The sequence below is a fragment of the Drosophila bipectinata genome, chromosome 3L (assembly GCF_030179905.1).
Source record: "Drosophila bipectinata strain 14024-0381.07 chromosome 3L, DbipHiC1v2, whole genome shotgun sequence".
NCBI lineage: Eukaryota > Metazoa > Arthropoda > Insecta > Diptera > Drosophilidae > Drosophila > Drosophila bipectinata.
The window spans coordinates 19748976-19767265 of NC_091738.1; the positions used below are offsets into that span (position 1 = coordinate 19748976).

General features: G+C 43.0%; 1 protein-coding gene across 1 annotated transcript in view; it reads left to right on the top strand.

Annotated features, from left to right (window-relative positions):
- RhoGEF64C (Rho guanine nucleotide exchange factor at 64C) overlaps positions 1 to 18290 on the top strand; it is a 102424-nt gene that overhangs the window by 38807 nt on the left and 45327 nt on the right. Inside the window, exon 3 of the mRNA XM_070279796.1 lies at positions 497 to 547. The gene's annotated coding sequence lies outside the window, so the exon portion shown is untranslated. The remainder of the gene's footprint in view (positions 1 to 496; positions 548 to 18290) is intronic.

Consider the following 18290-nt stretch of genomic DNA (forward strand, 5'->3'; position numbering starts at 1 on the left):
GTGGATGTCGGAGGGCTCCGGCGTAGTTCATTGTAATGCACTTAACGGGGGCAGCCTGCCACGGAGGGGCTTGGCAGGGACTCGCGAAGGGGTTTCGCGGGACAGACAAGATTCGCGCAAATGATATGCAAAAAGAGGGCCACGGGGAAGGCGTGGGCGTGGGCGTGAAGGCAGTTGAACGTTTCGGTTAAAGGGTAAATGAGTGCGCAGCGTGTGGCGAATGAATGAAAGCCAAGGAGAAAGGGGAAGATAGTGGCTGGGAAATGCAGCCGGAGTGCCGGCTGAGCGGCCTGGGTAATATAAATGAAAGCAACAAGGGGCAAGCCAGAGAGCAGCAGCAATAATATAATAACTACAGACAGGGGCAAGGGCAAGCCATCACTGCAAAAATTATTCCAACTCTAATTCAAGAAGAATTATTAAAACATCGTAGACCTAAAAAATCCGAAGAAGAACCTCTTACTAATGAACGTCTCTCCTTTCTTTTTCTTTTCAGTTACGAACCGAACAGTATCGGAGCTCACTCCTCGGCATATTTCACGGCAAGGTAAGCAAGCAGAGTTCCTCGAATCCCCGACTAATGAGTCCGACCACGCCTCTTTAAGTTTTAATAAGCGCGCACATTACGCATACGCCCCATTAGCGCTCTCAACGTGCGTTCAGCGACTCCATTTTCGTTCAGTGCACACGGTGCACAAGCGTCCAAAGGGACACCAGATGGAGAGGGATACTGGGGCACTACCAGGCAGTGGGAGGCTTGGTCCTCGTCACAGTACGTAAAGTTCTCAGTAGTCAGTGAAATTGCTGCGCGTCTTGTTTATTGTTCTTGTTGTTGATGCTGGTGTTGTTGTGGCCGCCTGCGATGTTGCTACTTTGCTGCTTGTACTGTTGCCGTTGTTGATGTAGCTGCTGCTCCGCTGGATGCTGCTGCTACTGCTGCTGCTGCTGCCTTTATTATGGCGCTTTATTGTCGACTCATGCTGCATGGAAATTGCGCGAACCGAGCCACCTCCATGCACAATGGCTGAAGTTGCTGCTTTTCGGGATGAATATTAATATTCGAAGATAATATTTTTACTTCCAAGACTATCATATATCTTTGTTATATTATTTATTTTTCTTGTGCGTATGAGAGATTTTTTCGGTTATCTTCACATTTTTGAAAAATACTTTTAAAGCAAATAAAAATTGTCTTAGTTGAGGGAGTAACAACCATCTTGGCACATCTTCATTGTCGCCTCGGCGGGAGCATCTTCATCCACCGATCTCGGGCTTCGATATTTATGGCCGGCTATACTTTGTACGATTATTTATGCCTTCGCCGCTACCGCTACCGCTGCTGTTGCTGGTGCTGCGTTGGTTTCTTTGTTTGTTTGCCCGGTGGGTTGGTCGGTGGCTGAAAACCATATGAGCGACCACCGCGAATGCGAATGCAGATGCAAATTGCAGGCAGGCGCGGGTGCCAAGGCTCATTAAAATGTATGCCACGCCGAGTGGGGCGAAGAACTTGCAGGAGAGTGCTGGCGAGAAAGGCAAAAAAAAAAAGAAACGGAAAAGAGAAACAATCGAGAGCAGAAAAGAAAAGCAAACAATATGCATATCCTGCGAAGGACACCAGCAAGGACACCGTCTGGGCGTGGGTTGGGGGTAATCGTGCGTGTAATAAACGATAATCCATTATATATCAATTTTTATCGCACCCAAAGCCGGGCTAAGAGCACTGACGGTACACTTTATGGCTCTACACTGCGGGCCAAAAGTTGAGTGGGTCGGCTTAAAGTGGGCCGGCTCTTGTCCTGCCAGTGATTTAAAATGTTTAAGCTTTAGAGTAAAAAACTTTTACCCAACTTGTATTTAAAAAGCAATAAAGAAAATCTAATCAAAAGCATGTTACTAGTTCCTATTAGTAGATCAACTAACCCTAATCATAATGCATGATTTCCTCCATTTTCATCAGTAGATTAATCCCATTGCTAGTAATCAGAGGGGTCTTAGGCCTCAACCTGCCGACCAACTGAAATCAGAGTAACTGTAATGCGTCACGCCAAATGGCAGTTAGAGACTTTCGGCCAAAATTCCGGCCCAGAACTTTTGACAGTAACTGTAAACGCTAAGCGTGTGTTACTTTTTATACTTCATCGACTGCTAATTAGCTACCACAAAATTGACGCATCATCATCCTGCTCATCATCGCAGAGGGCCCCAACCCGAGGTATACGTGTAGTAATACTTATATATATCGGTCGTCATTATAGAACCCATCGCCCACCGACTGTTTGCATGTGGCAAGCGGGCCGTGGTTAATTAGGAAGCAATATTTAACGTTAATGCGAAATAAATCGCAGCCGAGTAGAAAAAGTCAATGGCGATGGCCAAAGAAGTCGCTCACTTAATTATGTTGACGTTTATGCCGGCATCTGCCAAAACACCCACACCGAGATTCTGGAGGGGTGAGTGGCAGGGCAATGAGCGGCGGATCCCCAGCGGTAATCATTATTAATGATGACTTTTAGTTTACAAGCTAATTATTTGTTACTGTTACTTCCAGGGCAGTGGAAAAGAATGGGAATGTTCTCAACATTCGCGTTTTCTACACTCAAAAAGAAGTAATGGATCTGATAATCTTATTAAATGCGAAAGAGAGTTACTAATAGTTTTTATCCAAAAATAACTCATGATTCATTTCAAAATTATTCCATATCTAGTCTAAGAGTTGTGAGTCGAGTTACCTAACTTTTCTCCAAGTGCCAAGTTCTCTGATTCTCAAATTTTGAACTTTCGGCGCCTTTCCCTTTGATATTGTGGCTGTAATTAATTTATTATAAGGCCTGGCAGCGCTCCGGTTTTTGTTGAGCTCTTATTAATTACCATTTGGTGTGCGAAATGTTTGCATATTGTGTTTGCCCCGCACAGTGGCCAGTGAGTTGTGTAAGCCAGCATATTGTTGGCATAATTTATTGCCAAAATTGTTAACCCGAACGATCTGCGGTCGGATAATGTGATCCCAAATGGTAATCTAAACGCTTCGATAATAACCAAAATGTAAATTAAAGCCGCTTATAGATCGAATTCAAAGCGAAAGCACAAAAGAAGTCAGAAGTCAGGCAAACATATAGCCAAGCTATGGCATTTGTGAGTCGGTCTGTATGTAAATCAATCGCAACGCCCACTGGGGGCGGCCATAAATTAGCCGACACAAGCGAATCGGGCTAACAATGAATGAGTTTGGAAACCTATTCGAAATTGGGTCAGTAGAATTGCGCAGACGCAGCGGAAGTTGAGACAGCAGATATGGGTTGGATTTAACAAAAAGGTGGCAAGAAATATGGCTTGTTTATTTTTAATCTTTAAAAAGAAAGCTATTTTTTAACCTTAAAATTCATGTGAGTAAGAGTTCGCTGAACTGCTGATGGAGTACAATCGTACAAGAGCAATGAACCAAAGCTACAGGAACTGTTACGTAGCCCGACTCAAATTATATAAATTTGCATTAATTCTCTGGCTGACGAAAAGTAAATTTTCATGACGTACACTCACACACAATGGTGTCAACAGTGACGAAATTACTTTGATGATTTGTTTTGGTCTTGGGCCTCGAAATTACGCAAACGATCGCACGACGACAGCCAACACAACAGAAGTATCTGCAAGTGCGTGGGAAGCTCTGAACACGATTTCAAGAAAGCCAAAATACATAAATCCAGCAAAAACAAAAGCTCAGAGACCCAAACAGTAGCAAGCGGCGATGGCAAAAAATTATTACAAAATAACAACGGCGAGGGAAGCCTGGCAAGATGACGACAAATTAGATGCAGCAAAGGTAAAATTAAATAAAAATGCAATTAAAATGCACGACAACTGGTGGGTGCGGGTGGGGTAGTTGTGATGAAGAGGTCGCTCACGTCGGGAATAATTAAAGCCATTTTCGCCGCAGACTGACTGTATGTGTGCTTGTGACACAAAACAAAAGCGAAAGTGTTGAAATATTTATGCAGAAAATGCACAACGAGAGCGAGAGCAAGTGTCTCCGGTTATATACGTATTTAGTTACAAGTGGCAATAGCAAACACGAAAGCCGCGATATTGCAGTGATAACCGAGCCACACAACAACACGGCGAATTTTAATTCGAATTTTTAATGACACCGCAACTACGGAACGGAGTTGGGGAACGGAATTAAGTTTTTGGTCATAACGGAAGGCGATTCAAGAGTTTTCGGAAATCGTTGTGGCATTAATAATAAAAGTTGTCAAGCCTTGAATTTTTGAGACTTTGAAAATAAAACCTTTATGGTTTTAAATCAATTTTAATCAATTAAGACTAATGAAGAGTGGTTTTTATTAAGGCAACCATACTTTTTAGTTTAAAGTTATAATTATTTGTTCATTATTATATTATAGGCCTGAATTTCTTAATTAAAGTTAATGACATCTTGGCATTGATTTAAAAAGTTTGTGAGCCTTGAACTTGCGAGTCATTGGAAGCAAATACCCTAGGGCTTTGAACTAATTAAATAGCTAGACAGAAATAAGTAATTTTGTATTTCGTGCTTATAGGCATAGTTCTTTAAAACTGAATCGTATTTTATTTACATCCCACTACCAATCATCCAAATAAAACATTTTCATAACTTTTTGCCAAGTCTTCGTCATGTGCATTTGTGTTTTAAACGATGCACGAAATGTGTGACTAATTTCTGTCGTTAAGTTTTTGTATTTTTTCCTCCATTGTTGGATGATGTAGCTACTGTGTTGGTGTCGTTGTTGTTGCAGGTACTGGTGTTGATATAGCTGCTGTTTTTTTTTTGTTTTTTGTTGTGCTGCATGTTACTTATGCATCACGACGCATGCGCCACGGCCGGTGTCGTTTTGTCTGCCGAGCGTCTGCCTTTTGGCCCGTTGTCGGTGTCGCTGTTGTTTCTGGCTGCTGGCATGGCTGCTGCCTTTTGGTGGTAATTAAAATGGAAATTGCATTCACAGTGGCTGGCCAGACGGGCGAATGCGAACGCGAACATGCGAACAATACACGAGTGTGCCACGTCCGCTGACTCGCCGGTTGCCACAGTTAAATGCGCTAATAACTTTATTCAGCCGTTGTCGCTGGCGTTTGTTGTTAGGTTGCTGCTGTAACTGCTGGCATTGCAACATTTTGCCTTAGATGGCTATCAGCAGAAGCTAGACAGACAATCGCACGGAAATGGCAAATGACGTTGTTGTTACCAATTCGGTGCTCCCATTGTTGTTTGTTGCCAGCAGCTCTTTTTTATGTACATTGGCCAAGTGTCTGAACATTCAAAGTTCAAGCGTGTGAAGGGTAAACAAAGTGGCCAAAAGACACAAAAAAAAGGGCAAAAGAAATTCAAACAAACTTTGAAATAACCGTATTTTCACGCGAACTTAATTTAATTTTCATGTGGTCATAAAAAAAGAGTAAAGACTGGATATGCCAGCAATTTGTTTTCGGGATTCGAACCGGAGTTTTTATGCGCAAATCGAAATGTCAATTAGCATTAACCTTAATTCACATCCTTATGCAATCGCATCGATTCGGGTCACTGCCTGCGTTGGGATGTGAAATCTTCAAGCAAAAATGAATAAAATAAAATGAAATAAATGTAAAATCTTTTGTTCTAACTGCCTGGGCCTGGGACCGTGCCTGGGCCTTTACGCCTTAATCACGCTGTTGACTAACCACAATTGTTAACGGTTATGGCGCAAAACACATGTCGAATCTCGATGAATGGCCACAAATTGGCAACAAGCTGCAAAATTATTTATTAATAAACATAATAACAAGCGGAGAAGAAGCATCCAGCCAGCCAGCCAGCCAGCAAGCCACCCATAATAAATAGAAAACGCACGGAATACCAATTAAAATTCAAGCCGCATCGCCGCTTAATGTCATAATTATGAGCCAACTAAAGAGATTTACGTATTTTGTTTCACAAAACTTTTTCGACCCGGTGCCGTCTGCTCTTGGTTAAATTATTATTATTGTTGTTGGGGCTTTGTTGTTGGGCTGCTGGTGTTGGCTTGGTCCCTGTGCGTGTGAGATTGTTGGCCAAAAAAAGTTGCCGCCTGCCATCGATTATGCAGGAACAGGAAGTGGCACGCAGGAGCAAAATAGAGATGGTGGCTTATGGTGGCGGTAAAGAGGATCGAGGGGATAGCCAAACCGACAGACAGTTGACACGTCAACTTCTCGGCGTGTTAACGAACAAATCTATCTTGGCTGGCCATAAAAAATCGTCATAATTAAAGCATCATGCCAAGCGGCAACCGTCACCACTCAGCAGTCACGAGTCACGTAACAAAAAATAGCAAATTTAATTTGCGAATTTAGCTCTCCCATAAAATTCCCCAACAAATTAATAATTATTATTCAAAAAGCCAAGGCACAAAAAAGTTTCGAATAGGGAGGAAAAAAGTTATACTTCAATTGTGGCAATAATTGACGAACACTGAATGAAATTAATCAATTACTAAAATGTTGTTAAAAGCCAGTCGAATGGAATACGATTGATAAAAATCAAGCTAATAGATTTTTTCCTGCCTGGAGCCAAACTTTTTTAAAAGAAGTCCTAATACTCTGAAGGGATAATTTCAATATTCCCATAAAAATAACATAAACTTTAATCACTTTAAAGCGAAAATACAAAGCCACTTTAAAGAGCCTTTTTTTAATTGCGGTCTTTGCATTTAGGACACTGCCTTAAGGGATTTTCCATGGCATTGGCAGCCTATTTTTGCACACTTAAATGGTTCTCTTCCGTCGAAATCAATTTAAAATTTAATGGGAAAGTTTAACCGGGCTGATCTCTGCGTAATCTGGCCAGGAAGCCAGCTGCCTGAGCGTTGACCTGAGGTTTATTATTCCGGTATCTCGCTCATTGTTGCTGCCACAGCACACACACCCACTCTTATGGAGGCGGAGGCTATGGAAATTTAATCAAATGAAAGCTAGAGGCAATTATCCTTTAAACACAATTAATTAATCACGCAAACAAACACACGTGCCCTGAGTTATTTACACATATAGTATTTTGTTATTTCGAGCGTAAAGTGCAACGATTTTTCCCATGTTCAGTGTCCAGTGTCCTGTGTCCTGTCTCTTTTATGTGTTTGTGTTCATGCGCCACAATATTAACATATCCTGCGTGTTTAAGTTACGCATAAAATTATATCCTGATTGAATTGCACAGTCCACAGCCCAGAGTACAGAGTCCAGAGTACAGAGCCTGGCCGAAACCGGCTGGCCGGAAAGTCTGGCGTCCTGCGCCCACGCCCACATAAAATATGCGGCTTTCAATAAAGTTACCATCAGTTGGCCGTTTGCATGCTCCTGTGTTTGGACCAGTGCCGAGAGCCGGACCAAAGGCAGGATCCTTGGCACTGTCGCCGCGTTAAAATGCGCACCCACGCACATAAATCACGTGCGTGAATCCTTGTGCCCTGGAAGTGGTGGGAGATGTGGTGGGTCACGGAAACTGCGGGCAAACGAAAAATCAGTGGCAACAGATTTTTACCAGCCTTTTGTTTATACACAAGGAAAAATAAAGGTTAAATGGCAATACTAAAATTTAATTAAAGTATAACAATAAATGTAAACTAAAGAATTATAAACCATGACTCGTTAGAAACTGTAACATATATTAAAATACAAATATTTCTCCAAGTGTATACGTTTGAGTTAAGGTCCTATCAGCTGCACTGCATACGCCTGGACATTGGCCATTGTTGATATTCCTATTGTTGGTATTGGTGTTGGCCACGTTATTGTTGTTGTCGTTGTTATGCACACGTGTCAATGGCAGCGCGCACATTTTCACTGTCGTGTTTAATTAGACTGCTGCCCCGAAGGTGCACTTGCCACCAAAGCACCCCGCCTCCCTGTTGCCCAACCTAATGCCATTGTCAAAGCCCCCTGCTTAGCCACTGTCGCTCTTGGCCTCCTCGCCAGGTAGTGAGTGAAGCGAGATCTGGGGAATCACATGTGAAACCTTAAAGGTGTTAATGACTTTCAATTGTCGCTTGAAAATGAAACGAGCACGACTGCCACAGATACTCATATGTGTTTAAGATTATAATTCGAAAGATAAGTAAGTGAAGTATTTTTATTTTATATTTACATTAAGCGGGAATGGTTTTAAAATCTAAAATGACACGATATTTACAATATGGTTTAAACTAAATATTTTTCGAAAACATTTCTTTTCACACCTGAAGCTAAAGCCTCGACCTGTAAAGTTTCACCTGCCTGGGCACTAATTTAACCCGCTACTCCGCCCCAAAACTGACACGTGATTTCTCAGGAGCTAAAGGAGTTCCCCGAGCCCAATCTTAGGCCCTGTTTTTCACAACCTGCCACCTTTCACCGCAAACTAGATGATTTAACATTTTCCCCATTGCGTGCCATATTATTTAGTTAAGCAAAAGTGAATAACCGCTGACGGGGGAGTGCATATATTAAATATGTACAATAGAAACTGAAAACAAATTGGACGATTTGTTTGGGCCAACGCCTCGTTTATTGTTGCGCATACGCCCCGGGTGCCAGGCTGAATACTGCCAGCATTTTATGCAGCTTTAAAGTGCAATTGTTACGGAATTCGAATTCGTTTTTTCTTTGGGCGGGAAACACCTAAATGGCCATGCAGCGCCTGCACATTTCTTATCATCTAAACCACATAAACGTGTCATGGGCCTAGTCTGGCGTTTATGGCCGCTTAAAGTCAATCCCAGCCAGTTGGCTGGATGGGAATTCTGAAGAGCTCGACAGTGGTTGGAATGGGATGGGATGGGAAAGTCACGCACATAGCTATCCCAGCTGCCAATCGTTGACATCGCCGTCCAGTCGCCAGTCGCCAGTTTCAGTTTTCAGATTTAAGTTGGCAATCTTTAACCGAGGGCCAGAAACGGCAAGCCAGCCAGCCGGTCGGGAGAGTCGGTCGAGAGGCCCATGGAACGACTCGCATGTCGCCCTGTCATATGCGCAAATTAGTCGTTAGCCGGCGTTTGGCCCAGGAGTTGGAGTTTGGACAAGAGGAGTTTGCCGGAAGATCGTAGATGAAAATGGAAATGGAGATGGTGCCACCACTGCTGGCAACGTAGCTGGAGATGGAGACGATGCTGCGAGAGTTTAATGACTCTGGCGTTAGACGGCAACGGCAACAACAACACCGGCGCTGATGAGGCACATGATAATGGCCTCTGATGGCCGCGTTCTTGTCAAAGTCGCGAAGTGAACGTGAACGCGAAACGTTCTCGTTGGCAACGGCAACGGCAACGCCAAATGTCAGGCAAAAGTTTGCCGCTGAGCCAAATGGGCTCCTCTTATGCACTTGAATGCACTTCGGCACATATGCACTCTGGCACTTGAAACAAATTAAAGTTTCAAAATAATTTTAAAGAAAATTTTAAGAACTTGAAAATAATATTTTTGAAGCGAAAACTAATATGTGAACGAACCAAACTATTCTAGTTGAGATACTTGTCTTAATTCTTAGAGTTACAAGACTTTTCCCAGTGTAATGTCGCACACATGGAGGCTCAGTTCCGGGGTCCGTGTTTTGTGCTTTGCACATACATAAATACAGCATAATTAGCATGTCGTTCTGGCATTTGAGCCCTGATTCCCTTCCCGGTTCCTCCGGAGCATATTGTCACCGCTTATGGGTTCCTTGACTCGGAGGCGACTCACCTTACAAGTTGCGGCTTTAGTTCATTTGATTTTGCTTCCCACTGATTTGTGCCTGTTTGTTTCTGTGTCTGCGCCGCGGTGGAGCTTCATTCTGTGCTCTTCCATTAGCAATTCTGCATCTTCAGAGTTATGCAATCATCATCTACGGGCTGTTTTGTGGCATCAGTATCTTTCTCCATTTCCATTTGGGTTCAGTTCCTCGTTTTCCGCTAAATTATGCATAATTTTTGCGACTTATGGATGTGTGTCTTGGTCGCTTGAAGAAGTTTTTTCATAGAAACAAAGTACCAGCATGGTACTGGGAGGGAGACTGGCTTAATTAAAACCCTTAATGTCAAAAGGGCCATAGGCAGAGTAGTAATTGCTAATACTTAACTTGGCATAAACTTGAGGCATACAAGACGGGTGCATCCTTTGAATAGGAGGAGTTTTAAAAGCCTTAAGATTTAATTTTAGCCAACATAAAAAGTATACAGATATACCTCCAAAACGAAAGGCCATAACACAATTTTCTTTGCAATATACGACTTAAATACCTGTTGGCGCAGTAGCCTGGCGTAAAATGTATTTCTCCATCTAAAATAAACTGCAACCATTAATTGTTAAATGCCTCGTAACCATAATTATTTTATGGTATAATCCAAAATACTCCTCCTTCGCTCCACACAGCACCTTTCGTGCCTATCGATACTTAGCCAAGTTTTACATAATCCCAACAGATACCCATCTGTCTAACGATCTATACTCGCATACGTAAGATGCCAGATGATGGTAACATTTCCAGCTCTAATTGACATGAATCCCAGTCAGTCGAGTGCAGTCTGCAGTCCCTCCCCCGACTATCCACTCACATCCACTCGAAAAGCAGAAAAAATGGCAAAACAACTTATGGCTTTCTGCGGCACCTGCCATTAGCAGTCTCACTTTGGCTTCACTTTCTTTCGGCCAGGCTAAAATCGGGCACCCCGAAATGAAATCAAATCAAGCCAGAGCGAATAGCCGGCCATGTAATTGTTGTGTACGAGCTGTTTGGATTTTTAACAACAACTGTGCTGCACTGCCACTGCAGTTTCACTTTCTATGCTGCAAACTTTGATGGCGACACTTGCTGTGTGGAAAGTGCACTTTTTTCGCCTTGGCCAAGTGTCGTTAACCCAATTTGAAAGCATTTGGCCAGGAGACGTCATGCAAATGCAGAGGCAACTTTTGCTTTCGCTGTAAACCAGTTCAAAACTTTGTCAACAGTCGATGTGTTGCAGCATCGCATTTTTCATTTTTTCCATCCTTCCATCCATTTTGTATTTTTCATTTTTAGGATCTTGGCATGATGCTCACATATGGCAGATAGCATGGCAGCCAATTAGCCAGGCTCCCTGGCCGGCAATTTGGCTAATAATTTTATCATAAACTTTGCATCTCCCAGGGAGATGGATCCTGGGTCAAGTGCAAAGCCAAGCCAAGCCAAGCCGAAGAAAATTTCCAACTTATGAGCTATAATTGCTGCTCTGGGCCAGCTATGGGAAATGCCCGGCAACCGCATGAAAATGTTGCAAATTGTTTACTGCAATTTGTCTTGGCCAAATATTTACGTACCATATATGTACGTATATGGCCGCTCTTGCGAAAATATTATTCAGCTGGTAAATTTATGTGGTCGAGATGGGAAAATATGAAATGCCAAAAATTCTCGTCATCAAAAAATGTCTGAACAATTAGGAATTGGAATCGGGCGATGGTGGTGGTGATGGAGCAGGGTGCGTTGCTTTTTCCAGCCTGTCACTTTGGTCTAGACGGGGCCATAAATTATGCAATGCAGCAGCAACAGCTTGCCCAAGCTCAGGACTCTGGATACAGGACATAGGACCCGGCCAGGAGCAGGCCAACACTCTGTGGCAGCAATTTTTCCAGCAATTCTCCGGACTCCCAGCCACTTGAATGTTGAATCAGTTGCAATTTGCATGTGGCGGTCAAGAGATGCACTTCAAAGAAAACGTTTTATCAATAAAACACTAAAACTTAAAAAAAATAATTTGTTCATTAAAATAAGGCTAAGGGTAAGGCAGACTTAATTAAAATATAGTTTATATTTTTAAAATTTGACAGTAAAATATTTTTAGTTTCAGTGAGTATTTTATGCCCTGCTCTTCCTGCGAAGTGGCCAGCTCTTGGCCCAGTTAAGGCTTCAAGAGTTGCCAATGTATTGACCATCGGATGCATAATCATGCCCCATAAAGACGCCTACTCGATCTGCCTGATTCAAGTGCAACTTTAACTTCATACTGGTCTCGATTTTTGTGTATTCAACACAAGCTAATGGCTTTGGGGCCTTCCGAAATGCTACCCTTCCTCTATGTGTTCACTTTTCAAAACTTATCTGTGGCTTTTAGAGTTTTATTTAAATTCTCTTTGCGGCGTCAGGTGGATTGTAATTTTCCAAAGGCAATGGCACCGGGGCAACGCACTTAAAGCGAAATGGCAATTTCCGCAACGGCAGCCAGCAAAAGTGTAAAATAAATTGCCAAATATATGAGGAAATATCGAGTATGAAAAGCCAAATGAAATTGATATACAATTGTGGGAGGTAAGTGCAGGTTGCGTTTTCTGAGTTGATTTTTGCCAATTTGTGTGGCAGCTGAGAACGTTGCAACAAAATATTTAAATATGCCAATGCTGGGCGGGAGGGAAGAGTTGCTGGAGCTCGGCTAACGAGCCAAGCCAGCACTTGAATACACAAACACAAAACATGCATGTTTTACCATAGGTACACATCCATATACGTATATATTTATGCATTGGCTAGCTCTGCTTTAAGCCAGAACTTTATGTATGTGGCTATATGTATGGTATATTCAGAGTCAACAACAACGCACAAATTTTTAATGCCGAAAAGTCACAACACAAACACACACGGACCAGGGCACTAACTTGGCCAATAAATTCTGTCTCAATCAATATGGCAGGGACGGGCAGAGATGCTGCATTCACACGTATCCGCCAGATACTCGGCACACATATTCGTACTTACACACTCGACTGCCGCTGCCGGCGTTAGATAAATTCTTCCTGCAATTCAATGCGTACACAAACTGACAGCAGCCAACTGGCTTTCCTATTGCCTCAGTCTACAAGTGCACTTGGAGAAATATTTTATAGTTTCTTAGTATTTATTAAAGAAGATAATTTTGCGAAAGATTTGGGACAAGTTGTGTAAAGATTAATATGGAGAAAGAGGTAAATGTAGGACTTAATACTTAAATGTAAGATGTTTATTCTTTGATTCTCAGAGATTACATGAAAGGATAAAGAGATAACTAAGGTGTTCAATCACCATGAATTTTAATCCGACCAAGTACATTAAACATACATTAATTATTTTGATAGTTGTTTAATTTATAAGAAATTTCTCGCAGTGTTTATCTTGGTGTTTGTATAAAACTAAATTTGCACAAATATGCACTGCCCTGTCATTTTCCTCCCCATAGCACCTCCCTCCCGCCCTCTGGCTGTCGCGGTCCTGTCAAAGACGTATCTTATCTTCATTTGCTGAACTGAACCGAACCGAACAGAACCAAAACCAAAGCCAGAACCGTACTGGAGTGAAAATTCTCAGCTGAATCTTCTTCGGCCAGAATCCCGGGTCCCTGGTCCCTCGTCCCGACTACCGTTCGCCCACTTTTTCACATTCTTGGCAGCGTTTTCTATTAGCCAGCGCCTTTGTAGCCTGTCCAAAATCATTTGGGCTATTTAACTTTTAAGACTAATTAATTACGAAACGACGAAATGAGCAATGTCCGACCGGAGCGCAGCAGCTTTGACTGTGAAGTTTCAGTTACGTGGCTCAGAATTTTCCCATTTTCTTTGGGCTGATTTTTCTCGACTCGTTTTAATTACTTGCCCGGCGCCCGTAACCAACTGAACTCAAGTGGCCAGGCCGGGCGGGCCGCGCCGCGCCGGGCACATCGATGTGCCAGTGCGGTTAAAAGTTAAGCTCGTCACTGGTCCCGGCCTGGTCGGCTCTATTCTGGTTTGGCTCACTACATATTCGCCTCCTAAGTAGCCATAGACGTAGCCGTGGCTGCCACCGTGGTCTGCACAATCTTGGCCACCATTTATTCCCGTGTAATTGACGCCGTTGCCATGGCTCTGTGAGAAATTCTTCGCCTTCTTGAGTTCATGAACTTTGCTTTATTTTTCGTATTCTGAACTTTGAAGCTTTCAAATGTTCTCACTTTGGGATGAGCAACTTTAAGTGTTTCGGTAGCCAGTAACATAAAAAAACAAACATTTATGTGAATTTAAGTGTAGGATGGGATTTTGTTTTTATGTTTTAATGGGTCATTCTGGCTACCATTGTACGCGTCATAGATCCCAAAGAGATTGAAAATTAATTAGGGAAAGACAAACGGGAATTTCGAGTATTTATTTTTGGAATATTTAAACAAAAGCCATGATCATTTGATTAACTACGTTGATTGTTGTCTGTCTGTTTTCGAAAATGATTCTGTTCTGAAACCCGTTTCTGGTTGGACCGTAAGATACAGTACTTTATGAGGGTTCCCCACTGCGATCCTCGGCTATTTTCGGCCCGACTGCATTGTTGTTCAAAAATTGTTTCTGCCTGTTCTGTATCTGTATCTCTGATTTTGTCAATGTTGTTGTGTTTACTGTTGAAATGACTGCTGCGTTGGTATGTTTTTTCAATTTATTTGACGGTTAATTAAAAATTACGATGATGTTGCTGCTGACGCTGATTCGACGGCCACTTCGACGCCAATTGATAGATTGAGAAATTGAGCCATTCAACTTGAACTCGGCTATTAGGCAAACGAGATTTTTGTGGCCGCTGCTGCAATTTACAGTTGCTCGACCGCTCCCCGAATAATCCGGCTTTTTTCGAGCCAATGAACGACGTCGACTCCTTACGAAAAGCTGCTAAAAAGTTGTCAAAAAATTAAGAAGAAAACCCCATCGACAAGCTCATTCAACCCACCTCCTCCCCCTCCACCACCTCGCCTACATATATTAAAACTGCACAAAATGGCGTCGATAAGCGTTAATCAATTAGCCAGTTAGTATTTTGTTGGTTTTTGTTTTTGGCTCATATTCTCGGGGCACGCACATAAAGTGGCACAAGGTCTGGTTTTGGGCTTGCGGTTGTTGCGTTGTACTCGCACATGTATCTGCCAGCGTATCTGCCAGATACAGATACAATAAGATGTATCGCATATACACAGATGTAAGTGTAACGGCCAAAAGCGGATCAACTACTTTTCGCCGGCGTGTTAATGAAAAATGCGTTGGCCGGCAGCAGATAAATCGATGGAGCTGGTTGTTGATAGGGAGGGCGATGCGGATGGGGATGGGGAATGGGGGATGGGGGATGAGGGTAAACCCAAAGCCGGAGCGAGTTCATCAGCGGAGCAAAAACCTTGTCGCCACGAAACGAATCGAAACGTGTTCCATTCCAGGAACTTTCGGGGGGTAGGAGGTGGAGAAGACGGAGCTGTCTGCTTTTTTTCTCCCGCCACCTAGTACCCCCCTCCAGGTACTGGCTGGAGGCCCCCTTTTCTATGCTCCTGGCCACGCACGAAAGTTGTTATCGCTGCCACAGTTAGACACTGAGACAGTCCCCGGCTGCTACTGTTACCTAGTGGACACATCTAGAGGATGCGAGTCACTGGAGTAAATTGGAATGGGGTGGTACACTGAACACTAAAGATAAACTACATGAAAATATAATAAAAAAGTTATAGAAATTATTATAATTAAAATATTTATCTGTTTGATTATAAAGATAATAATACTAAGCTTAAATTCTTATTTCTTTAAAAAATACTCCTTATCCATTTTCTATTTAATATTTTTTTTGGTGCCACAACCTATGACTCCAAGTAGTAAACTCTGCCTCTATTGGTCAGCAGGGGCTCTTTGGCTCAAGCAAGGCTGTCTTGCAGGCATTTAAGAAAATCGTTAGCTTTTGTTTTCCTTTATTTTTTGCCGGCATTTTATGGCGGCTTTAGTATTTGCAGAGGCTTACTTGTGCTGTGCCTCTGCCGCTTAATGTTTGCTTTTAATTATCAAATCAGCACATGATCATTATACTGCTGACAATGACGACAATTATCTCGGAGATAACGACTACGATAATGATGAGATCCGGCCACAGGCATTTTCCCTAAGGTTTTCATTTAAACATTTTATTTGAGCCAATTTTTATTGTTGTTTGCCAACAACTGGCACTCTGGCAAATGCATAAGCAAATATTATTATTTGCAAATAAAATCGAAATAAAATAACAAGAGAGAGGATCTGGAAATGTTATTAAATTTACGTAACTTAGCCCCGACAAGCCCTGACAATTAAATATTTGCCCATGTCGCTTTTTCTTTCACCTTTTCCGGGTCCGCGTTTAAAAAATGAACACCTCACCTTTTGCCAATCAAATCTCGGCCCTTTTTAACCGACAATCGATGGCTGTTTGCGTCTGTTCCAGGCCGATAAATCAGGCAGTGAATTATTTCATTGTTATCGTCGACTCCCATCCGATCCGATCCGATCCGATCCAAAATCGATCCCGTCCCATCCGTCCCTGAGTATTTTCCTTTCACCTTTCGAATTCAATTAACTGCAGTCGAATGCCAGAGACAATCTACCAAATTCGTTAAGCAAATGGAAAAGCGTGGGAGCTGCCGTTGTTGTCTTGAATTGTATCTCCCCAGGCCCCTGACGCCCCCCGTCCTCGGCAAATATTTGCCATCAACATTTTTGCACGCTAATTTCCTCTGCACATTTTTGGGGCTCTGACATCACGCGCGCAACGCATAAAGATGCCCCAGGAGGGGCCTGGGCTGGGGGAAGATAGATATTTTAAAATGGAATAAAAAAACACGAAACTGTTGCAGTTCAGTAGACACACACACAGGGCTTGGGGCCTGTGGGGGAGAGCTGAAATTTCGTCACATATTTTTGCGTAAATTGCCGGAAAATCGCAAATCATTGAAGATAAACATCCAAGTCAAGAAATGAACAGAAGCCAAGAAGTGGCGGTGGGTTGCCAGTGGGAGTGTATGGGTTGGGGTGGGTTGGATTGGGCGGAAAGCGGCAACAACCGCCGAACCAAATATCCAACAATGTTAAGCAAACACTCACTTCGGCACACAGTCGAACAGAAATTCGGCAAGTGGAGTGCAGTTGAGGGCGAAATCGAAAGCCAGACTCTGGGCTGCATAAAAAAGCCACGAAAAGGAAACAGTTCCAGGACACTGACAAAAAAGCACCGTACATCCTTGACCACCTTTAGTTTGGTGCCTTGGATTTCCTTACTATTTAAAGTAGATTATAGTTTCTAAATAATTTACTTACTGTACTAATTTAGGAGCCCAAAACCTTTCCCAGTGTAGACAGTGGCACAGGCTTAGTTCTGCGGTCGCTGCCTGTCGACGGGCCTTCGATGCCAATAAAATCGGAGCTGCCTGGGACCGGGGTGAAGGGCAGGGCAGCGAAGTGCATTCAAGGGGCGCTAGTGATAGACTACACAGAGGGCAAAAAGCAGAGGCCAGAGCTGCCGGCTCAGAAACGTTTTCGCAACGCTTGAATTGCCAGAAAAGTGGGGGAGTCAGTCAGTCGAAAGGGGCACAGACAAGGAGGCGGCTTCAACTGCAACAAGCGAGCTGTCGCTAGCGTCCCTCATGCATCTGGAGTCCACTTGGAAGTTGCATATTAGAACACCCCACACAACAACAAGACTTCTGGGAAAATTAATATATACAGCCTTCCCCCATTACGCAGAAAACACACTCCAATGGCATGAATGGTTAAATTTCAGTCATGTATTGGCTGCGTTTAAACCGATCCTTGCATCCGGCTCCAGTTTCAGCTTAACCTGGCGTATCTAATCAATTCCCAGCAATATTTGGCCACCTCGAAGCGAAATGAGCCCGAGATTGCGCCTGAGATTGAAAGATTGAACCTGAGCTTGAGCTGGTAATTTAGACGCTGGCTGGCATTTGGTCCGCTCCCTTCCAACTGACTTCACTTCAATTGCAGCGCGACTGCTCCTTGCTCTTTAGACCCCAGCCGGCAGTCTGGAGTCTGACTTTGGCCATTAAATTGAATTTAGTTTGATTGCATTTGATTGTAGCTTATCAGCGAGAAACAAGACGACGGCGCATAGATTTATGCTTCGTTAACTTTTCAGCGGAATCGAGAGGAGCAGGATCTGGAGTCGTAGTTTGAGGGGCATTTACATAATTCTCCAATGCCAGGCAAAAGCTCAACGTTTTTTTAATTAAAACCGCTGACTGCATAGGAGTATGAGAATCTTATAAATGGCTTGAAGGCCTTGGGCTTACACAACCGCTGATGATGACTGCATCTTGCCGTGTTCTTGGCTTAAAGTGCGCACTCACTTTGCCATTTTTGCGATTAAGACCATCAGTCATAGAAGCGCATCAGGGCTTGAAAAGCAACACTTTGGTCCATCAATGAAAGTCACACTTACCCGCTTGGAATAAATAGATCTTGGTGAGGTAAATGTTGTAATTTTCATGAACAAATTACGCCTTGGCTGGGAAAAAGCAACCCTATAAATA